The following is a 23,894-nucleotide window of genomic DNA, read 5'->3' as shown; positions in this document are numbered from 1 at the left end:
CCCCCCCCCCCCCCACCCCCCCCCCCCCCCACCCCCCCCCCCCCCCACCCCCCCCCCCCCCCACCCCCCCCCCCCCCCACCCCCCCCCCCCCCCACCCCCCCCCCCCCCCACCCCCCCCCCCCCCCACCCCCCCCCCCCCCCACCCCCCCCCCCCCCCACCCCCCCCCCCCCCCACCCCCCCCCCCCCCCACCCCCCCCCCCCCCCACCCCCCCCCCCCCCCACCCCCCCCCCCCCCCACCCCCCCCCCCCCCCACCCCCCCCCCCCCCCACCCCCCCCCCCCCCCACCCCCCCCCCCCCCCACCCCCCCCCCCCCCCACCCCCCCCCCCCCCCACCCCCCCCCCCCCCCACCCCCCCCCCCCCCCACCCCCCCCCCCCCCCACCCCCCCCCCCCCCCACCCCCCCCCCCCCCCACCCCCCCCCCCCCCCACCCCCCCCCCCCCCCACCCCCCCCCCCCCCCACCCCCCCCCCCCCCCACCCCCCCCCCCCCCCACCCCCCCCCCCCCCCACCCCCCCCCCCCCCCACCCCCCCCCCCCCCCACCCCCCCCCCCCCCCACCCCCCCCCCCCCCCACCCCCCCCCCCCCCCACCCCCCCCCCCCCCCACCCCCCCCCCCCCCCACCCCCCCCCCCCCCCACCCCCCCCCCCCCCCACCCCCCCCCCCCCCCACCCCCCCCCCCCCCCACCCCCCCCCCCCCCCACCCCCCCCCCCCCCCACCCCCCCCCCCCCCCACCCCCCCCCCCCCCCACCCCCCCCCCCCCCCACCCCCCCCCCCCCCCACCCCCCCCCCCCCCCACCCCCCCCCCCCCCCACCCCCCCCCCCCCCCACCCCCCCCCCCCCCCCCCCCCCCCCCCCCCCACCCCAAAGATGCCAGCCACAGATGCAGGCAAAACGTCAGGAGAGAATGCTGCTAGAACACGGCCATACAGCCCGGAAACCACACAGCACCCCAGTGATTCCGGTCGTGAAAGCCTTTGACAATACACCGGCTCATTATTGACCCATGAGCTGACATCACATCACGATGTTTCTTATGCATCATGGGTGTGTGTGTGTGTGTCCGCCATTGTCTACCCCAGTCATCTACGCTTTACCCCCAGCAAGCTCAGAAAGGATGTCAACCTTGAGTCAGCCACCTGAAATCAACTTCTGTTGGGATCCAGCTACCTGAAACCGACTTCTGTTGGGACCGAACTCAGGTCGTGAACGGAGCTTTGCAGCCAACTGCTCTGTGCCACAGGGCTCCTTTTTCATCTCAGGGCCAGTTACATAACTAACAGCCCAGCACTGAATAAATCTCACTGCGAACAACAGGACTTAATTCCACGTAAGCGTGCACAGGGTTGCAGCCTTTGGTACGACACCGTGAAACACTCACAAAGAAACGAGTCAGTGCAGAAAAGTGAAACCGATCAGCATAAAACTTATTCCATAAGGAGCTACTTTAAAACCTCCCTGTGACATTTCACTGAGTCACGATAACAAAGAATGAATAATTTGGGAGGACAGTGCATTGGTTTGTCCATATTTTTCCATGACAATAAGGTAAACTCATCAAGAAATGGGTGTAGGAAAACTTGTGGAAAGTTTGCCTTCATGGATAATTCATTTATAACATTTTTGTGTGTGTGTTGCAGAGAACAAATGAGGTTTTTTCTGAAACGCGCGCTGGAGATCAAACTTTTGCCAAGAGGGAGCTTGATCTGTATAACTCATCAGCAGCTACTAATTCTTCAGCCAACATAGTCGGGAAAAAAAATCTAACGAGTAACTTAAAACACACACACACAAGAGTCAAGATATTCTGCCTTTCAAATGTTCTCATTTCTACTATAAAACAGGCAACAGAACTTTGAAAACCGATAAAAAGTTGATCTTTGTGAATTCAGCTAAATATTTTTAGATCTAGTCAACATGAACCTGTCCAAGCCCTCTACCAAATTTAAATGGCCATAGCTGAGAAAAACACAGAAGTTTTTTTTTTAAAGAACGAGAACCTGCAATGAAGAGGAGTTGCTGGAGTGACTTGGACATCAGGTTTTCATCCTGCTTATGCATCCATTTACTCCTGATCCGTTACATTTCAATACCCTTCTGTTCTCATCTAAAGGGATTCAGCACAAGAAGCCAGGATTGGTGCACTTTGAACACTGGAACTTGTATGCATCAAAGATAGTTGAATCAAGTGGGAAGCCACACTCTTGGTTACTTTGCAGCTTATCTAGCCTTGAAGAACAGAGAACAATTACCATTTACACATGGTGACTATATAGTCCGGAAGGCATTGTCAGTTGAATCCGGAATATACAATAAGAGATTGTACTTGTTGGAGGGAAGAGAAGGAAAGTCTTTCAGCTAGGATGGCCCCAAACGTTTCCTGCTTTCATTCCATACAGCCTGTTTATTAAGTTCCCCTGCAGCTCTAACAATTCAGATTAAAAAATAAACACATATAGTGCTCATAGAATGATTTTCTCTAGCGCACAAAGTATTTTCTCTCATTAATTCCAGTAACAAGTCAGTATTACTAACCCCATGCTCTCAATCGCGTCCCATCTCAGAAGATAAACAGAAGATAAACAAAGTCAGTTTTTGGATGGCAGATCACCAAGGAAGTCCAGGGTTGCTACACAGAGGCAAAAAAGTAAAGTTTCCCCTTCAGTCATACCTGACCCTGGGATACCACTGCAAACAGTGATTTCATAGGCAAGCCGTTTTTGTGCGGTAGTTTGCCATTGCTCTCCCCAGCTATTCTTTACCCCCTAGCTATGTGCTAGGCACTCATGTACTGACCAAGGAATGGATGGATGGTTGAGTTGGCCATGAGCCAGCTGCCAGGATATCTGACCCGCAGGGGGCTCAAACTCCTGACCGTGTGAGTGGCAGTGCAAGCACTTTGCCACTATGCCGCGCGGCTCTATTAACCACTATTGCCACACAGAGGCAGGCAATGGCAAACCACCGCTGAACGTCTCTTGCCTTGAAAACCTTCTGGGGTCACCTGTAAGTCAATTGCACCTTGACATCCCATATTTTAGGGGAGGAAGGGAGGTAGAAAATGGCTGCACAATCCGATACCGCAGCAGCCAAGGAAATAACTGAACCAGGGATTGCCAACTAACAACTGCTACACAATGCCAGCTCTACACAGTGTGAGACAGCTGGCCTCCTCAAAAGGAAGGAGACAAAAACACAAACAGCCTCTGCATCAGGAAGACGTACCCACCAGCATCTTTTGTTCAAAACGCCATCCAAGAACACAATCACCATGTCAGATGCCAGTCAATTATATAAACCGACCCACAAGCCATTTTCGTAGGTGATTTGACAAAATGTTCCACACGCCACCCAGGGACGAAGCGTTTTCCAAAAGGGAGAAACTGACAAAAGTTCAAAACAATACATACATTTACAGGCATACTCGTGTTTTGAGGGGACTGGCTGGAAATGCAGGGGGGGGGGGGGAAGAGGACAGAAAGAGAGGGAGACCTCGCTCCGCAACAATACTTTGTTCTGTTTGCTATGTGGCTTTCCCTATATGGAAGTGGAGACACGAAGATCTAGAAGCCCCAGACTGGGAATGCCAGAATTGTTTTCCTTCCCTCACAGAAAAGACAAAAGGGGAGGGGGGGGGGAAAGGATTGTTCAAGTTCAACATTTCCAGCGGAGGTGGGGGGAACTGTTTAAAAGAATGAAAACAACTCCAGCCTTCTGGCCAACGACGAGATTTTATGGGGACATGGGGAGGTTTCAGTCCTGGCACGAGCTGACTGTCTATTATTATCCACGCTCTCTTGCAGAGCCGCTCTCTGAAACTCTGTGGCACAAGCCCTTTGAGGGCAACAGTAAAAGGGCAGGGAGACAAAGACACAGCAGGTGACAAAAAAAACCCCCGGGGTCAAGCATGATAATTCGAATCCAGTAGCACCTGAGAAGCCAATAAGATTGGCAAGGGGTGAGCTTTCGAGAGTCAGAGCTCCCCTGGTAAGATTTGCATCCGTGTGAAGGAAAAGAGGGGTTTGCCCTTTTCCCAGTAACGTAGGTTCTTGATCCAGGTACTCTCAAACAGCTGAGTCTGTAAAAGCTTATTCCAAAAAAGAGAGAAAGAAAACAAAAGAAACTACAAACAGGTTTCTCTCTCAGCTGTAACAGCTCCAAGCATATAAAAGCAATACAGTTGAAGACATGAATTGGGTTTTAGAACGCAGCAAGTCTCTCTAAGTCTGAAGGGAGATTGGACCCTCAAAACCCTACACCCTGCCAGTCTCTCAGGCGCGGCTGGACTCGAATCCGGCTCTTTCATCGCAGACCCCTGAAACAACAGCTCCCCCCCCCCCAAAAAAAACTGTGTGCATGGGAACGGAGCGAAGGAAGAGCTTGCAAAGTTCTCTCTCGCAGCCTGCCTGTTTCTCCTCCTTACCTAAAAGGAGCGGAAATCCCTTTGTCGTTTCAAGCCTGCAGTCCTTAAACTGGGGAGGGGGACGGGGGGGGGGGAGAAAGAGACAGAAATAATAATAAAAAGACGCACAGAGGCAGAAGGGGGGAGAGCAAAGAAACACACACAGAAGGAGAAATGAAAACAGTTTCCACCCACCAGAGCGTGGGAAAAGGGGGACTTTTTTTGGGAGGGGGTGGGGGTCTTCATTGGGCTCCTGTGAAGTTTGAGGATGGCCACTTGAACCCCCCCCCCACCTCTTTCCTACCTGCTCCAGGTCCAGCTATTAAAAGGTCAACAACAAACCAGACACACAGACTTCCATCAAAAGGGCGGAGGGAGCTTTTAATTAAAAGTCGCAAAAGGAGCTTAGGAAAGTTTACAGAAGTCAAACAAACTGAATGGGGGGGGGCTGTTTGCAGAGTTGTTCATGCCCCCCCCTTTTCCCTTCAGGACAGGAAGTTGATTTCTGAGACCCCCCCCTTGTTTCAAGTCGCCCCCCCACAGGTCCATTAAGCCCCGCCCCTTTTGTCTCATTACCCCCTCCCTTGAATGGTGCCCCCTTAATCTTCAGGCCTCCTATAAGTGCCCCCCCCCCGGGACTAGTAATATTAATATAGATTAATATAGATATATATTTACCTTTCAGACGAGTAAATAGGTCTATATATGTTCGGTTTGCAGAGGGGGGGGGTCCAGAGGGGAGCGCGGAGCGGGGGGGGGGGACGGACCTCCTCGGCCGCCCGCCTGACTGAAACTTGCCTCACTAACTCGCCGGCCTCCCGCCGGAGGGCGGGCCACGCCCACCCCGCTCGGCCACGCCCACTCCCCCACTGTCTCCTCCCACGCGCGAGACGCCAACCGCCACTCGCGCAGTCCAACGGGCGCGGCGCGCGCCTGGAGTGGGAGGGAGGTCGAGGAGCCGCGGCGGGGTGCGCGCGCATCCCCGGGTCCCGACTGTCGCTCGGCTTGGGGAAAGGGAGGGGGGAGCCTAGACTTCACCGTGCGCGCGCATCTCCAGTCCCCCGAGAGGCTTCTCCTCATAAAGGGGCGTGGCTTCTCTCCAGACGTCCTTCCCCGCAGCCTGTGGACGGTGGAGACTACCACTCCCAGCATGCCTTGCGGCGACGGACGTTATGGTAGGTTCGCGCAGTCTCTTACCTCCAGATCCTTCCGCCGAGCCCAAAGCAAAAATAATCCCTCTCTACCCTCCTCGATTTTAAGAAACTTTTCCAACCCCTTTTCCTGAGATTTCGTATTCAGAAGGTGGGGGTTGAAATATATGGGTCGGAGGAGCTACGGGGCGCTTGGTGATGGGATTGCGGAGAGCGCCCCGGCGGAAGGATACGGGGCGGTGATGCGTATGTGTGTGTGGGGGGGAAACGAGGACGAGGATGAAGGAGGCTGAGTGGGGGTGAAGGGGCAGAAGTCTCTGGGGAAGCCCCCCCTCCCCCGTGGCAGGTCAGTGGTGGCGAGGGGGTGGGGGTGGGAATATGGACCCCTTCCCCCATTCAAGAAGAGTGGGAGCAGCAGCCATATCTGGGAGAGGGGAGTCTGGGTGGGGGGCTTTGAATGGCAAGAGGCCCCTCTTGGAGAGGAGGGGTTGAGAGGCTGCCCCCCCCCCCGCCTCCCTCACCAGGCCTGGTTCTTATACAGGCCCAACAAGTCTTGGCCAACATGGGTTGACTCCTATATAAGAGAGAATCTATAGGGTGAATCTATATTGAGTTGACTCCTAACATGGGTTGACTCCTATATAAGAGAGAATCTATAGGGTGAATGTTCGTTGGGTTGACTCCTATGTAAGAGAGAATCTATAGTAATCTATATTGGGTTGATTCCTAACATGGGTTGATTCCTATATAAGAGAGAGTCTATAGGGTGAATCTATATCGGGTTGACTCCTAACATGGGTTGACTCCTATATAAGAGAGAATCTATAGGGTGAATGTATATTGGGTTGACTCCTAACATGAGTTGATTCCTATGTAAGAGAGAATCTATTATATAGGGTGAATCTATATTGGGTTGACTCCCAACATGGGTTGACTCCTATATAAGAGACTCCAATATTTTTATCTTCACTATGCACTTTTACTCTAGAAATTTCTCTCCATTTGCTTTTATTTGGAAAAGTCAATTTATTCTTTAGAAAGAATTGATAGAAGAACAGTACAGGTCTCCTTGTGCCATTTCAGTGGAAACAAATTTAAGGCCAGGAATGTACCTAAGCCCAGTAATTACAACTTCCACATCAGTCCAGAACAAAACAAAACAATTGCTTTGTTTCAGCCAAATATTTCCAAGAGCAGAAGGATTCCCACCTGCAAAGTGGGACTTTCTTGCCTTTAGCTTCACAAAAAGCCACCATTTGAAGGTGTAACTGGATTAGGGATCAGAAAGTCACTGTCCATGGGGACAAATTTGTATCTATAGGGTGATCTATAGGGTGAATCCATATAGTGATCTATAGGGTGGTCTATATGGACCACTGGCAGATGCAGCTGAGCATCTGTCATATCCACCTGCCGTGTTCCCTCCCTCCAGAACATGTGTGTGTCAATCATCATGCAGTTTATCTTTCGTGCCTGTTCAACTCCTGCGATCCTGTCAGTGTGGGCTCACGTGTGCTAGATTAGGATCTGCCATGAAAGCTTGCTGGGTGGCCTTGGACCAGTTTCACCCTGACCTAGCCTACCTCGCAGAATTGTTGTGAAGATGAAATGGAGGTCGGATTGATTGATGGAATTAATCCTCTCCCTCCCCCAAACCTGATGAGTACGGAGTATTCGGCTATTCTAGGAATTTTGAGAGCGTCGGGGAGTGATCGGTAAAGATGATGTGCTCATGCTCCACAGAATTTCCAGAATTCTCAGAGGGTGCGTGTGGACTGGCAGGAAAATCCCTCCGTTGTTGATCCTGTGGGCCCTAAACTTGCTATTCTCATCATTCAGCTCATCGGACTCAGATGACAAACTTGAGCCAGTGTGGTGTGGTGGTTAAGAGCAGGTGGATTCTAACCTGGAGAACCGGGTTTATTCCCCACTCCTCCACCTGAGTGGCGGAGGCTTATCTGGTGAACCAGGTGTGTTTCCGCACTCCTGCATTCCTGCTGGGTGGCCGTGGGGAGTTTTCTCTGAACTCTCTCGCAGTTCTCTCTGAACTCTCTCAGGCCCACTTACCTCACAAGGTGTCTGTTGTGGGGAGAGGAAGGGAAAGGAGCTTGTAAGCCCCCTTGAGTCTCCTTACAGGAGAGAAAGGTGGGGTATAAATCCAAGCTCTTCTTCTTTCCCTCTGAAGTAAAAAAACTGGGCATGATGCCAAACCTGGACCCCACATGTGTCCCTCTTTTTGTGGAGATAACTGCTCAGTTAAACAGAGCTGGTGTCTTCGTGAGAAGCATGCCCAGCTGTTTGGGTGCGCTCCTTTAGATTCCCTGGATGTGGTAGGCTTAAAATTACCTTTGACTTTTTGGCATGTATGTTGTTACCCCTTTTTCCTGTGGAAGTCAGGCCTCTTTCCGCACACGCAGAACAATGCACTTTCAATCCACGTTCACAGTTGTTTGCAAATGAATGTTGCTGTTCTGCACAGTAAAATCCAAATGCAAAGGGGATTGAACGTGCGGAAGGGGCCTCAGAGGGCCATGCGCTGGGCTCCAAGATGGTTCCCTTCCTTGAACAATCCATCAACAGGTCATAGAGGTTGATGCCTTCCTCTGATGTTGCTGGTTCATCCAGGCCGGCATCTTGCCTCACACAGTGGCCAACCAGTTACTCTGGCGGGCAAAGGACAAAACATAGAGGCTGAGGCCTTCCCTCGATGCTGCCGTTTGGCACTGGGATTCAGGGGTTGACTGCCTCTGAATGGGGAGGCTCCTTTCAGTCCCCATAGCTAGTAGCCACTGATAGACGCGTCCTCCATGAATCAAATCCCCTTTTAAAGCCATCTATACCTGTGGCCGTCGCTACATCCTTTGGCGGCGAATCCTACATTTTAATCACTCATCCTACATTTTAATCCTACATTTTAATCACTCATATTGCATAAAACACAGGGGATGCTGGCAGGGGATGATGGGAACTGTAGTCCATAACATCTGGAAGGCCGCGAGTTTGACACCTATGGCATAAAACATTGTTACAAGTGACACGCTCTTTCCTCCTCCTATCCCAGGAGTGAGTTTGATACCATGTAAATTCTGCAAAATTTAGGACACGAAAGGAATGGATGAGTATCTGCATAAGTTCCCACACAGAAGCAAGAGCAAAGTTTGCAGTAACGGGTCTGACGAGAACTGGATGGAAAGGTGGTCCAGTAGATTTTACATCTTTGACTTCTTCCCACGTAGGTGTCAAACTCGCAGCCCTCCAGTTGTTATGGACTACAGTTCCCAGCATCATGCTGGCAGGGGATGATGGGAACTGTAGTCCATAACATCTGAAGGGCTGTGTGTTTGACACCTGTGAATTAGGATCTCGGCATGAACACACTTCTTTCTCCCCCCTGCAGCTTGGGTCCTCTGCCCTCATTAGTGGGAGAAGCGCTTCCTGCTCATCACAAGACAGGGAGAGCCGTAAGCAGCAGCAGAGATAAAAAGAAAGAGAGCCGGCAGCAGCTGAAGCATCAGAGGTACTCTTCCGAGTGATTCATAAAAAACACTGTATTGAGCTCATTTATTACAACCTTAAAAGCAAAAGTCTTCCCCTTTCCCCCCTTTTTGAGAGCCAGTGTGGTGCAGTGGTTAAGAGCAGGGGCGCTCTAATCTGGAGAACCAGGTTTGATTCCCCACTCTGCCCCTTGAGCTGTGGAGGCTTATCCGGGGAACCGGATTAGCTTGTGCACGCCAACACGTGCCAGCTGGGTTACCGTGGGCTCGTCACAGTTCTTTGGAGCTCTCTCAGCCCTGCCTACCTCACAGGGTGTTATTGTGAGGGGGGATGGGAAAGGAGTTTGTAAGCCCCTTTGAGTCTCCTTACAGGTCAGAAAGGGGGGGATATACATCCAACTCTTCTTGTTCTTGATTCAAACTTTGGTATCCTACGTAAACAACCTGCTTCTTCGACACTGTTGATGGCACCATTTTGCCGGCGGGGGTGGGATCTCAGAGATGTCCTTTGTGTCCCATGAATAATACTGAGCGTCTGCCACAGATGTCCACGTGCCACCTTTTGCATGACCACTTGAATGTAGGCAATTGGCCCACTATATTTGTGGGAGAGGATTCACTTCCTACAAGTCACATGCTCTTAGCGTTCTGGTTGATTTGGGCTCTTGGGTGGCGGTTGGGAGAAAGCACGGCAGCCCGTGTGCCATTCAAGCGTGTGGGTGGGAGAAGACTGCTGCTGTTTAAACCACAAGAGCGCCTTTGTCCGCATTTATTATGAGGTAAGAAAAGGACTCACCGCAAACGCTGTTAAAATATTGCACGTTCGTGTTTTTAATCTTGAAGATTTCCAAGAGACCTTTCCAGCTGAGCTGTGAATCCCGCCTCCCTCGCCCTCCGTCTGCCCCCAGTCTATCGTGTAGCCCCAATAGATTGACCATGCCAAGCAACCCTGAGCACGCGGTCAGAATTAGCATCCCCTGGGCCTTAACGTTGCTTATTTTTTTTCACAGGGTTTCTCCTTGCTTGGCTTGTGGTGCTAAACTGTTGCGCCCCCAATAAAAGATCTCTGCTGTGCCGTGCCATACCAAGCTCTAACTGACATTGAAAACTGGGCCCGGCCAAAGAGTTCAGAACAAGGGGTTCAACGGCTTTCCTTAAACGCAGGGGTCTTTAAACTATGGCCCCCCAGATGTTCATTGTAAGCCCCTTTTAAGCCCCTTTGAGTCTCCCTACAGGAGAGAAAGGTGGGGTATAAATCCAAACTCCTCCTCCTCTTCCTCCTCCTTTTCCTTTTCCTCCTCTTCCTCTTCCTCTTCCTCCTCCTCCTCCTCCTCCTCCTCCTCCTCCTCCTCCTCCTCCTCCTCCTCCTCTTCTTCTTCTTCTTCTTCTTCTTCTTCTTCTTCTTCTTCTTCTTCTTCTTCTTCATGGACTTCATGGACTACAATAGTTGGGAATTTGGAATTGTAGTTCATGAACATCTGGGGGGCCATAGTTTGAAGACCCCTGCTTACACGTAATCAAATGCTGGCAAAAATGGTTTTGGGCACCAGAGCTTTTAAAAAAAACTCACTCGCACCAGTAGCGAGATTTTACTTTTGGCCCGCTTCCCCAGTTTAGGTAGTTTACAAATCCCCTTGGCTTCCCTTCAAATCCTTCGGGTCCCCGACGGCACGTCAGTTTCTTGCTCCACAAAGCCGTTTAGACGTGATTTACTGGTTTTAGCGGGACTGCTTTTATATGCCGTTTCTGTTTGCCTGACAGGTTTGGGCAACCTTGTCAAACAGTGTTATAAGGAAAGCAGAGCTGCCAGTGACAGTGGGAACGACCCCCTTCTTTCTCACTGGTGCAGAAAAAAAACCCTTGAGAATTGGACCAAGTCCATTCATCCTTTAAAGGCTAGAGTAGTTTAAGAAAAATATATGTGGCTGTTTGTGAGAACGCTGTAGGCCGCACGAAAAGAAACCTGGCCTGCATGAAACATTGTGAGAATCTTCCCTGAAACTTGTTTTGAAAGAATGCACTCCTGAACTCCTCTTCAGCACTCTGCTTCTATGGAGGAAAGGATAACTCTGCTGGGATACAGGGAGGAGTTTGCCTCCAGGGGAAATTCTGAGCCAAATTAGCAGTGGTGTGGTTTATGAGAACAATCTTGTGAAGGGTTCACATTAACACAAAGTCTGAGCTTAGCTGATGTGCATTCCTGTGCTCCTCTGCCAGTTTGGCATGCCTTTCTTTAAAAATCTGATCAATCTGAGAGCCAGAGTGCTGTAGTGGTTAAGAGCAGGTGGATCTCTAATCTGGACAACCGGGTTTGATTCCCCACTCCTCCACCTGAGGGGCAGAGGCTTATCTGGTGAACCAGATGTGTTTCTGCACACCTGTGTTCCTGCTGGGTGACCTTGGGCTAGTCACAGTTCTTGGGAACTCTCTCAGCCCCACCTACCTCGCCAGGTGTCTGTTGTGGGGAGAGGAAGGGAAAGGAGCTTGTAAGCCCCCTTGAGTCTCTTGCAGGAGAGAAAGGGGGGATATAAATCCAAACTCTTCTTCTTCTAGTAAGAATTGGACGTGACATCCCATTTTCCAGGAGATGGCTTGGTGGTTTTTTTTCTCGGTTCACTTCTGGGTAATGCCACCTGCCTTGAAAGCCACCCAGGTTATAGTAGGGAGGAGCCTGTTCTCCTGGAGGCGATCTCGGGCATCTTGGATTGGGTGATTTCCAACCTATACTCAGGGAGGCAGGACTAAATGATGTCACTTCCTGTAGAGGCTGGAATCCATCTTAGATCCCCAGTATTACTTCCTGCCTATCAGGGAGCGCAGTGCTTGTGAGAGGGCTCCAAGCTACTTGTATTTCTCTACCTTATTTCTACCTTATTTCTACCTTATTTCTCTCAGCTTACTTCTATTCTCCGCGTGTGTTCTGTGTGTCTGTTTCACCTGTAGGCTCCTGTCCTCTTGTGGAATCCCAGCCTGTCAGTTTGTGAATCCAGCCTGTCAGTTTTTTCCAACTGTCCAGTTTTCCCACTATAGCAGGGCCATGCCTTAAAATGGCCGCCCATGGAATCTCCTTCGCTCCTTCTCACCCCGCCTGAGTCTTTATATGGGCATGCCCAGCGGCAGAGGAGCTACTCGGGCAGCAACCGAAGGGCATCAGAAGAGCAACAGTCAGGAAGTCCTCGGCTGAGGCTCTGTATCTACTTCCTTCTTCTGCGCGCCGAAGGCAGCGGCTTTCAGCGCCCCCGCAGAAGATAGGCGCCCGAGGCGGGAAGAACAAAGCCCCTGCAGCCAAAAAGAAATGCAGCGCCCTAGAGCCCTCGGAGCTATGCCAAAGAAGCGCCCTTGGAGCACCAGCGTCCCAGTCCGGGCAGCGGAAGGTGTAGCTCCACGCGCACTCCCCACGCTCCCAATTTTTAAAAAAAAAGTGTTATTGCCGCGCCAGCGGCGGTAGCGGGGAAGCGTCAGCGGGATATTCCCGGGACAGGGCGGGCGGATGATCAAAGCGGCCTCCCGGCAGTGATCTCCTCATAGATCTTAGCAACTCCAGGCAAGATCAGAGGAGGGCCCAGTAGAGGGGAGTCCCCAGCGCGAACCTGCTCCAACCCTTTCCAGACCCTGCATCCTGGAGCTAGCATGCCTGCTCCCGAGGCCTAATATGAGTATGTTCAGGGGCTGCAATGAGGGAAGAGATCTCCCTCCACTTGACAAAGAGAAAAAAAAGAAGTAAGAGCGCAGAGGGAGGCGCGGAGTCCCGTTCTAGGAGGGGTGAAGGTGAGCGCATGAGCGTTCATCTAGCTCTTCTTCCAATTCCCCCCCACCATCCCCCAGCCCTCCCACCTCCAGCACTTATAGAGATCCCCTTAATGAATATTATAGGGGAGGAGGAATTCAGTGAGAGTGGAAAGTGGGGTTTTACATTCCTCCAGAGCATTTCTCTGAAGGGGGGAGGGAGGGACATCAGCTGAACCAAAAGAAAAAACTTATCAGATTTTTTTTTTTAGAAAAGGAGGGATTTAGCCTTGATTATGTCAAAAACTATTTCCACTTTAGAACTCCAGGGGATTCAGCCACAGGCGCTGAGGGACCCTGAGGGTCTCCCATCCTCCAAAGAGAACAGTTAAAGGAATTGTCCCTAAAAGGGGCCACAAAAATTTTCCCCCAGGCCGGAGGATGTCCCAGAAGCTTTTCCACTACCCGTGCAGTACTTTGAAAAATTTTAAAAAAAAGCAATGGAGGTGAATCTGGAGGCTGAAAAGTAAGAGTTGCCCGTCCACATCATCAAAGAGTCTATATATACTGCCCGAACACATTACATAACATCATTAAAACTCCCTAATTGATGCACCTGTAGTTTGCCCTCCAGTCTAGTGGATTTAGTCACACCAAGGATGGGGAGGGTTCCCTAAAGGGATGCACGCAGAACCCGCATGGGGCCGGCGTTTTCCTGAAAAGGATTCATGACAGACTTGCCCGCTTACCATTAGGGCTCTAGCCCCTTCTTCCCACCATGGCCGAGCCTCCATCACTCCTGGCCGGAGGCTTCTTACGATGATGCTGTCCTCCCGGCGCAAGGCCTCAAGGAGGCGGTTTAGAGAGAGAGTACTCACTTAGCAGTTTTAAGTACTGGTGCCAGATTCCACCTTTGATTCTCTCCTGTTAGTCTCAGCGCGTTAGCCTTGCAGGAAGTAGTGGTTGAGGAGAACCAGGCCTGGATTGAGAACCTGGACCGCATGAACTTCCACTCTCAAAACAGGTGAGTGTCTACTTACGATTATCATGGTTCCAGAGCTCTTTGGCAAAGATTTAGGCAGCTGTGTTGTGGCGAATTGGAGACTAAGGGAAACAAGGAAATCTATGCCTAGGTAGCGTTAGGCCAGACCAGGGCTCCCTCCACCTACAAACCTTACACTTCACATTTTAACGCACTCCAAGCGCACACTTACCGCACCTGAACTCCCAGAGATGGCAGAAAGTGGTTTTCTCAACAACCTCAACTTAGCAACACTACTCCTTTAAGTAGAAGAGGATTCTCTGGCAGCTCCTTTTTCGTCCCAACTTCTCTAAGACAAACCAATAGAGGTGGCAAACCTTTTCCAACCTGAAGCGACCGCCCAGGTCTTGACTACACTCCGCGTTCCAGTAGGTGAGTGGAGTCTGCAATTTTTTCAACTTACCCGGTGGGTGGGCGAGCCATATCGACCCGGCTGGACAAAGGAGGTCAGATCATTCACATGGCTATCTCCTAAATTTTCAACCTTTCCAAGATCCAAATTCCGGACCTCCCCAATGCAATCCAGACAAACTAAAGAGAACACAGCAAGCCATTCTCCATCTACTGAGTATTCAGGCGATCGAACCCGATTACCCATCTCAGAAGCGTTCCTTGCGGTGTTTACTCACATTTCTTTACAGTACCCAAAAAGAGCCCGGCTGACTAGGCGTGCCATCCTGAACTTTTAGCGATGCGTGAACAGATTCATGTGCCTCGCCATTTCAAGATGGAAACCTTGGAGAATCCATGAGTGGAGGCTCTTAAGCCCAGAGAGCGATTACTTAACATCTCTCGACCTGACCCGAAGCACATATCTTCCGTCCCCATCAACCCACTCCACGAAGGCGTTTCCTCCAGGTTCACGTCACGAGAATTCCGGAACTTTTACTACCAGTACAAGGCTCTCCCCTTCGAGGGCTGGCCACAGCCCCGAGGAGTGTTCTCAAAGCTCCTTCTGCTTGGCACCTATCATGGCTCTTCGGGAATACAGGTGCTTCATATCCACCCATACTTAGCGGGCGACATCCTGATTAGGTCCGGGTCCAGAACACAAGCCCTTAGAGACCCTGGATGTGCGTCCTGACTACCCTTTCGTCCACTCTGGGTTTTATAGTCCCAACTTTGCAAAAGAGTTCCCTGATTCCAGCCACCCGAAGATGGAACATCTACGAGGCGACCATAGACACAGTACACAATGTCGTCCTCTTCATTCCGTCGTCCAAGAATTCTCAAAGATCCAGAGGTTGGTAGCTGGTCTTCCTCCCAGCCAAGAAGAGCTTCCCTTCTTCCAGCTAGCCAGACTGATGGGTCTCTTCATCTCTGTTATCGATATGTTGCAGTGGGGGAGGTTCCATGCTGGCGCCCCGCTTCAACAGTTTCTCCAACCTCACCAATACCGGATCATGAGGAAGGGAAGACAGGTCACTCCAGATCACAGATCCAGTTCGCAGCTACAGTCTTAAGCTGGTGAGATCTCATCAGAAAAAGGAAAAAAAACCGCCTTTCCAAAGGGAAAGTCTTCATCTACCCTCATCGAGGTGCAGTTGTTCACAGCCTTGAGTCTTAGTGAGGATGGGGGGGCATCCATGGAGGGACAATATAGCACAAGGTCTCTGGGCGATGACCCAAACCGTCTGCCCATCAACTTCTGTAGAGTTGCGAGGCTATTCTCTTGCCAAGCTTCAGGCCTTCCAGCCTCAGATCCAGGGCTGTCATCTTTTGGTCGAACCCGACAACACGCATCGGCGGCAAAGGCCCATCTAAACAATCAGAGCGAGGTCCAGATCCTAAGCCTTCATCTACAGGCGAGTAGAAGATACCTGACATGGGCCGAGAAACATCTCCTATACTCGCTGTCGTGCCAGAGCACATACAGGGAATCTCAACGTTCAGGCCGGACTGGCTAAGCAGCCAGTCGATTGGCGGAAGCAGAAGTGGAAGCTCCATCCGACGATCTTCCAACTGATCACTCAAACCCTCGGTTGTCCCACCGTCGATCTCTTTCCCTCCGCTCAAAATGCACAACTTCCTCGATTTTCACCAGATACTTTCATTCCCGAGCACTAGCAGTAGATGCACTGGCGGCTCCGTGGCGAGGGAGCTCCTCTATGCCCTATCCACCTACCCCAGTCATCGAAGCTCATAAGGAAGGTCTGGTCAGAGAAGCCCGGCGTAATTCCGTGAAGTAGCACCGTGGTGTTGCCGAGGCGACCATGGTTCTCCTCAATCCTTCAATTGGCAACTTCCGCGCCCCTGGGAGGCTGCCTAAGCCCGTGGACATGCTCTCTCAGGGACCCGTGGTCCCATCAACCCCAAGTGGTTTTGTCTGACCCCTTGGTAGCTTGAGCGGGAGGCCCTAACCAAAAGGTTATTCCGGCCAGGTCATCCAATACAATCATCAGCGTCCCTTAGACCATCAACCTCTTCGAATCCTATAAACTCTTCGTAGAGGCCACCTTCCTCTTTCCTGGGCTCAAGAGGCCGGATCGACCCACTAAGGAACCTTCTGTCCCTCAGGTTTTACAGTTTCTCCAGGTCGGATTCGAGATTGGCCTTAGAAGTGCTACTACTCTTAGCATGAACCCAGCTGGCAAGCGCTCACGACTGTTTGGCCCAAGGTTCATGGACTACCACTGTCCAGGCACCCAGAATATACTTAGATTCCTCAAAGGGGTCTCACAAAAAAACAACCTCCGATAGTCCATCGGTTCCTTCATGGAGACTTAACATCGTGCTCCTCAGCCTCTCACCAAACCCGCCCTTCGAGCCCATCCGTTCCGTGCATCTGAAATGGGTTAAGCATGAAACTTCTCTTTCTGATTGCCATCACTACAGCCAGCAGAATTTCAGAGTTGCAGGCCCTATCCGTCCAACTCCCAGCTCTGCATCTTTCACAAGGAAAGAGTAGTCATGAGGCTGGATCCCGCACCTTTGTTCCAAAAGATTGCTTCCAGGTTCCACATGAAGCAGGAGGTGAATTCATCCCCACCTTTTGTCCAAGTCCTTCACACATCCCAAAGAAATCCTTTGGCACACCTTAAGAATGTCGTAGGGAGCTCCAAGACATTTATCATCAGAACCAAGAGAATATCGAGACGGACTGAATCCCTATTCATAGCGTTACCATGCACCTAATCTAGTGAGCTCAAGATGTCAAGGCTGCACTCAGATTACACTCTCCAGAATGTGGCCATTACGAAGGCATGCCATAAAGCATCTCACATACCTGTGCCTAAGCGGCATCCGCGGCTCTCATTCCACTTGTAGTGCCGCAGCTAGCTTGCGGCATTCAGGCGACAGGTTCCTCTGGAGGATGTGTGTAGGAAGCGGCCACCTGGTCCTCTTCATCCTCCTTTATCAGACATTACAGGTTGCGTTCCATGGCGGCTAGCGAGCCGCTTTTTTGGAACTAGAGTGCTCGGAACATATATTTGGAGACTAACATTCCCACCCGATTTAGGGATACTGCTCTGGGAGGTCCCAATCCAAGATGCCGAGATAAGCCTCAGGAGAGCGGTACATTGGTACTTACCCTGAAGGGACAGCCTTCTCCTGAGAGTAGGCGATGAGGGCATATCTTGGCCCTCCTGTGTGCCCTTTCTATGCAGTCTCCAAAATTAATAATTCCCTTAGATTTATTATTATGATCTATGGATCGGGGTAGTTAGTTATAAAATACTTGGAGTTCCTCACGTTTTGATGTTTGTTTTCAATGTTATTCTTCGTTATTATGTTGTTCTCGTTACTTCCTGTTCTACTTCTTCAGATAATAGAGTTTTTTCTCTCACTGCTGAGTCAACGGAATACTGGGGATCTAAGATGGATTCCAGCCTCTACAGGAAGTGACATCATTTAGTCCTGCCTCCCTGAGTATAGGTTGGAAATCACCCAATCCAAGATGCCCTCATCGCCTACCAGGAGAAGGTCCCTTCAGGGTAAGTACCAATGTACCGTTCTCTCTGAACTCTCTCAGTCCCACCTACCTCACAAGGTGTCTGTTGTGGGGAGAGGAAGGGAAAGGAACTTGTCAGCCCCCTTGAGTCTCCTTACAGGAGAGAAAGGTGGGATATAAATCCAAACTCTCTTCTTCCTTAAGGTTGAGCAAAGCAGGGTATAAATTCAAACTCTTCATTGAGGCAGCTCCACGTGTTGGATGAACTGAGAACTGACAAACCGAGGCCCAGAGCTGAATTGCCTGCCTGTCTTGTACATCTTAAGGACATAAGAACTAGCCTACTGGGTCACACCAGAGTCCATCTAGCTCAGCACTCTGCTACTCGCAGTGGCCCACCAGGTGCCTTTGGGAGTTCACATGCAGGATGTGAAAGCAATGGCCTCCTGCTGCTGCTGCTCCTGAGCACCTGGACTGCTATCTGAGTGGAACATATACAAAAAGTGCCTTGCGTAGCTGGATCTTGAGACAATCTGCACAGCATTTCACGAAACCCTCCGTTCTGTGTTTGACTGGAGCTATGCACGGAAGCGAAAGCGTTTCAGAACCAGCCCAGAACGGCAACACTGCCCCCAGCCCTGCGCCCCGGCTTCCGTTCTTACCAGCAGCTCCTGGGTAACGTCGCCATCCCTGCCCTCGGTCCTATCGCTGAGGCAGAAATAAAATGGTCAAAGACCAGCTGTTGATTTCCTCACTCAGCACTTCGTAATACAGTGGCCCTCTTTGGAAGTTTATTTAGATCTGTGCAGCCTTCTTTAAAAAAAAAATCACCGATTGAGTGTGATTGCAATGAGTCTGTTGCGTGACTCGAATTGAACGGACACAAATTGCTAGCATGCACATATTTGAGGTTGTGGGGGGGGGGGTGTCTCAGCACAGCTCAAGGCATACATCGCAGCAATTTGTGCTTGATTGGCGCGATGACTGATCTGCCATGAAACGTCCCGTACATCTCCTCTGCTTGCGCTCCACCTCTGCCCCCTCCCTTGTGTTTTCTACCACCACAGAACGTACTTGTTCGTCCTTCATTAATAGATGTGATGATCATGAAGACCAGTATGGGGCCTAAAGAAGGCAGCGCAGTTATAATTGAGAAACTGTTAGGAGAAACACCCTGCTAGGAAGGAACTCTCGCCCCAGCCCTGGTTTTCCCGTGGCAATATCTGCACTGTGTCAAGGTGATATCCGAACAGGAAGGCAATTCCTAAGCCAGTCGAATATTCACGATACGTTTAACGCAGTGGTTCTCAACCTTCCTAATATAAGATTCACAAACACGCGTGGCACATAGGCGCTGGCCCAAGCAATTTATATTACCTGTTAGTTTCTTGTAAAGTATGCCAAATTGTTGGCTATTAGACTTATCAAACTATTATATCTCCATCACACACACATATATCTCCACTTTCAATCCAATTCATGCAACAATTTATTACAAGACAACCTTCTCTCAAGTCCATGATCATGTATTTGTTAAACCAACAAATGTCCATAATCTTGTAAATATTATTGCGTCAATGTCACCCGCTGTGATTGTGTTACAAGTTCATGACAATTAATGAAATTCCTGAATTGGTGGCTTGAATTACTTATAAATACTGTCCCAATTCAAGGGCAGTCAAATTTCTCATCATTTTCAGTTGTATATATTTTAATCCACTCTGTTGTACTTCCCAGCCGCTTCGCGCTGATTATCGCGTTTTCGTCTGTCTTCTTCAAGGGAAGTGTTCATGCACTTGAAAAGGAACCCTCAACAGGTGATTCTGTACATAACAATCCTCATATCACCTTATTATTGCCACGAATGAAGGTTTATTTCTTTTTATAAAGTAACTGCATCCTTCCTGGCTTTTTTACAGCTTATGTGTTTTCCGATGGTCTTAGGCAACCCCTGTGAAAGGGTCGTTCGACCCCCAAAGGTTGAGAACCGCTGGTTTAACGGGTACTATTTTCAGAAAGAAACACAATATAGGGCACACTAAAGCGGGGAAATGGTCATTAACTTGTCATCCTTGCATAAATTTATAAATTGAATGCTTTGGTTTTGGAGGTCACCCTAAGAACAGAAGAACAGTGACTAGGGTAGAGGAAGCGCGATGAAGAAGAGTTTGGATTTTTTTTCTCTGCCTTTCTCTCCTGTATGGAGCCTTGGTTAATGAAGTGTTTGTCCTAATTCCTCTTAATTCCCGCATGATACGACAATGTTGGTACTGGCCAGATAATGGCTGCATTTCACTTCTTTAAAAGCTGTTATAACAAAACAAAGCGGCGATCCGGTAGCACTTTAAAGACCAACAGCTTTTATTGCCGTCTGAGTTTTCATGAGACAGACCTCACTTCTTCAGATACAACAGGAGGACGGGAACTAATGTGCCCCGTTTTTTTGCAGAAAACCTTCATGAGGTTAATCGTTGTCTGCTCCGGCCAGCTAAACGTAGTGCTTTCCGCTATGTTTTTCTCTACCTTCGTGTTCAGAGATGGGATACCTTCCGTGTCCTTCCATTTGTTAAGTCTTCAGGGAACATGTGTTGGCTGTCTCCATCTCCCATAGTTGCAGCTCTAAGGAAACATTTGGTTCATTGCTTATGCAGCGTGAATGGCTCGGGCATAGTCTGGAAACGGCAGCAGCGGATTGTGTGAAAAACAAGAGAGTTCAAACAGATTCTCAGTCGTTCATCCTTTAGCATGTCCTTGACAGCTAGGGCTTTTTATTTTCAGTTTTAAAACATCTTCCTCCCTAACTTGCAGCCTTTAACGGGCCGAGGTCCGTTTTGCTGAACTGCTCCTCCTTTATCTACTTACGGCAAAACCAAAGCCCGTTCTCAAACAAACGACTATTTTTGTGGTTAGAGAAAAATGAACGCAGTTCTGTTGAAGCGAGGAGCAGGTAGAACTGTGAAAGATATTTTTTTGTTCATTCAATTTAGAAACATGAAGAAAACAATCCCGAAATGAATGTGCGTTCCTTCCTGGCAGGGGGTTGGACTTGATGGCCCTCGTGGTCCCTTCCAACTCTGTGATTCTATGAACGCGGGCTGGGGTTATTAGCTGCACGAGTTCCGTCTTGGGGCTTTATTGCAATGGCCCCCTTGCTAGCCATTCAGCGTGCTGCTTATCAGTGTTACGGCATGCTCACAAACACTCAAAATGCTGAAGAATTAAACTGTCATTGCAGATAGCCAGTAAATAGCGGGAGCTTTGTGCCATCAGGGGGTTACGTGCCCAGATGCAAGGAAGGCAACAATACCCCTTCTGCAGTGTGAAATAAAAGAGAGCCATTTTTCTAAGAATTTTGCTATATAATGTGGTTTTCTATACTTTTCTACTATGTCCATTAACATGATTTTTCAGATTTTGCTATACCTGTTTGTGATGGCAGGTGACCCCCCTGCCCCCTGCCTTCCAGCTATTTGCCGCCATGAATTTGGCTGCTGTTGGTAACAGTACTGTGAATTCTTTTGTGATTTGAAGGACTGTTTTATTGTCTCAAGCTGCCGATAGAAATTTCTTTGGGCTACGAGGAAATGGAATTATTGTCCTTTTATTGATGCCATATATGATTAGTGTCTCAAAGTGTTGAACTTGTCACATTCCCACCGGGAGTGAAAACAGGAACTAGTTTTGCTACGCTTTTTCCAGCAAGATGCCAGATATTGACATGTAATGTGACATGTAATATGATGTTGTTAGTCTGGAATTAGGTCCCGTCTATTATATACTTTCAGTGTAAGCTCTCTTACAATAATAGAAGGTGATGTTGGTGAGGAGGGAGCAAGCTTGTTTTCTGCTGCTCCAGAGACTAGGACCAGGAGTGACGGGCTCAAGGTGAAGGAAAAGAGATCCCACCTAAACATCAGGAAAAACTTCCTGACTGTCAGGGCTATTCAACAGTGGAATGCACTACCTCGGAGTGTGGTGGAGACTCTTTCTTGGGAGGTTTTTAAAGAGAGGCTGGATGGCCATCTGTCAGGAGTACTTTGATTGTGTGTTCCTGCATTGCAGGGGGTTGGACTTGATGGCCCTTGAGGTCTCTTCCAACTCGGATTCTATGTGAAAGACCAAACAGAAGACACATCTTAGTATCTACTAGTGAGCTGAAATCTCTTTCCCATAATGCCGGGTGCTGAATCTAGTACCTTTGCATGCAAGGCGCTCTGCCAGCCACCTGTGACCCCAATCTTGCTGCTGTAAGAACTGCTTATTATATTATCCACCCACAGGAAGCACCTGCATTGAGATTAATCATCCCAATTTCCCCTGCTCTACCCACCTCCAATGTCCAGTGCTTATCTTCCAATGGCAGCTGAAGCTGATGTACCTTCATTCCAGCGAACGTTGCATCGGCCAGCTAGCTAGACCTATATCCAGGGGTATTTTTAGCAGTGAGACAATGTGAACATTGTAGCACGAATGCAATCTCCCTCTCCTTATTCTGCCCGTTCAAAGTCATGAATGTAGACGTTGCGTTTTGCTATGGGGTCCTCTCTTAAGAACATAAGAACTAGCCTGCTGGATCAGACCAGAGTCCATCTAGTCCAGCACTCTGCTACTCGCAGTGGCCCACCAGGTGCCTTTGGGAGCTCATGTGCAGGATGTGAAAGCAATCGCCTGCTGCTGCTGCTGAGCACCTGTTCTGCTAAGGCATTTGCAATCTCAGATCAAGGAGGATCAAGATTGGTAGCCAGATATCGACTTCTCCTCCATAAATTTGTCCAAGCCCCTTTTAAAGCTATCCAGGTTAGTGGCCATCACCACCTCCTGTGGCAGCAAATTCCAAACACCAATCACACGTTGTGTGAAGAAGTATTTCCTTTTATTAGTCCTAATTCTTTCCCCCAGCATTTTCAATGAATGCCCCCTGGTTCTAGTATTGTGAGAAAGAGAGAAAAAATTCTCTCTGTCAACATTTTCTACCCCATGCATAATTTTATCTTATCACGGGCGCCCGTGCTTGGGCTGTTGGCTTTACCCTGGATCCATCGCAGATCATGGATACAGATTATGGAGGAGAGGTCGATCTATGGCTCCCAATCTTGATCCTCCTTGATCTGAGATTGCAAATGCCTTAGCAGACCAGGTGCTCGGGAGCAGCAGCAGCAGAAGGCCATTGCTTTCACATCCTGCAGGTGAGCTCCCAAAGGCACCTGGTGGGCCACTGCGAGTAGCAGAGTGCTGGACTAGATGGACTCTGGTCTGATCCAGCAGGCTCTTCCTTATGTTCTTACAATTACTAGCGCTGTGGTGGTTTAACTGCATGGGGTTTGAAAACTGTTGAATGCTTTAGCAGGATACTGTAACACTGCTGCTGTTTTTGAAAAAAATAAACTATCTTTTGGGAGCAAAAAGTATGAAATTTTGATTACCTGGCCAAGGCGTCTGACATTACCAAACACGTACAGATTTCAAACTCATGATCAGAGCGGCCCATGCAGTAATAGCATTGGGGTGGAAAGACCAAAAAAATCTGGACAATGCAGAAATGGTTGAAATATATATGGGAGCAAATCCAATTAGAAATTTTTGACATAATGTCAAGAAACCAAATATGGCAAGAAAAACAAAAAGATATGAAGTGGATCTGGATGGAATTCAAAGACTGGTCAAACGAAATTGGAATTACAGAAGAAAAATGGACAAGAAGATTGAAAAGAATGGACCTGCTCGTGCACATCTAAAGAAGAAAAGAAGAGGGGGGAGGGGGGAAAAGGGGGGAAAGGATATGGAGGATGAAATATAAGATATACAATATAAATCTGTAATAATTCCAAAATATCAATAAAATATTTTTAAAAAACAAACACGTACAGACATTTTACAAGCTTGAAAGTGATGCGCTCTGTTTTGGGAGGCCTCATGCCCTGGAAAAAGAATAAGATTATAATGGCTTGCTACTTTCATTGTTAGCAAATGTTCAGTAATAGCAGTCGTTGGAAGCGATGGGTTCCCCCCCCCCCCCCTCTTTTTCAACAGAGGTCAGAAACACCGGCTCGGAATAAATAGCGGTTCTCAAAGGGCTTCCTGCTCGTTTTTTACTGCACTGTTTCTCCTTGTGCCGTTTTTTAATGCGGTGCCTCTGTTGATGAGATCCGTATCCTCTTGACGTAAAGCCCTCTTTGCTTACAACAA

At 49.7% G+C, this 23,894-nt stretch overlaps 2 protein-coding genes across 5 annotated transcripts in view; one reads left to right on the top strand and one right to left on the bottom strand.

The window, feature by feature from the left end:
- PEAK1 (pseudopodium enriched atypical kinase 1) overlaps window positions 1-5,384 on the bottom strand; it is an 88,753-nt gene extending 83,369 nt beyond the window's left edge. For both annotated transcript variants that reach the window (XM_048519700.1, XM_048519698.1), the window contains exon 1: window positions 5,082-5,384. The gene's annotated coding sequence lies outside the window, so the exon portion shown is untranslated. The remainder of the gene's footprint in view (window positions 1-5,081) is intronic.
- A 419-nt stretch (window positions 5,385-5,803) lies between these two features.
- HMG20A (high mobility group 20A) overlaps window positions 5,804-23,894 on the top strand; it is a 63,466-nt gene continuing 45,375 nt past the window's right edge. For all 3 annotated transcript variants that reach the window (XM_048481811.1, XM_048481808.1, XM_048481809.1), the window contains exons 1-2: window positions 5,804-5,900; window positions 8,952-9,071. The gene's annotated coding sequence lies outside the window, so the exon portion shown is untranslated. The remainder of the gene's footprint in view (window positions 5,901-8,951; window positions 9,072-23,894) is intronic.

This window comes from Sphaerodactylus townsendi, linkage group LG17 (assembly GCF_021028975.2).
Source record: "Sphaerodactylus townsendi isolate TG3544 linkage group LG17, MPM_Stown_v2.3, whole genome shotgun sequence".
In the NCBI taxonomy this organism is placed as follows: Eukaryota; Metazoa; Chordata; class Lepidosauria; order Squamata; family Sphaerodactylidae; genus Sphaerodactylus; species Sphaerodactylus townsendi.
This window is presented reverse-complemented; position numbering and strand designations above follow the sequence as displayed.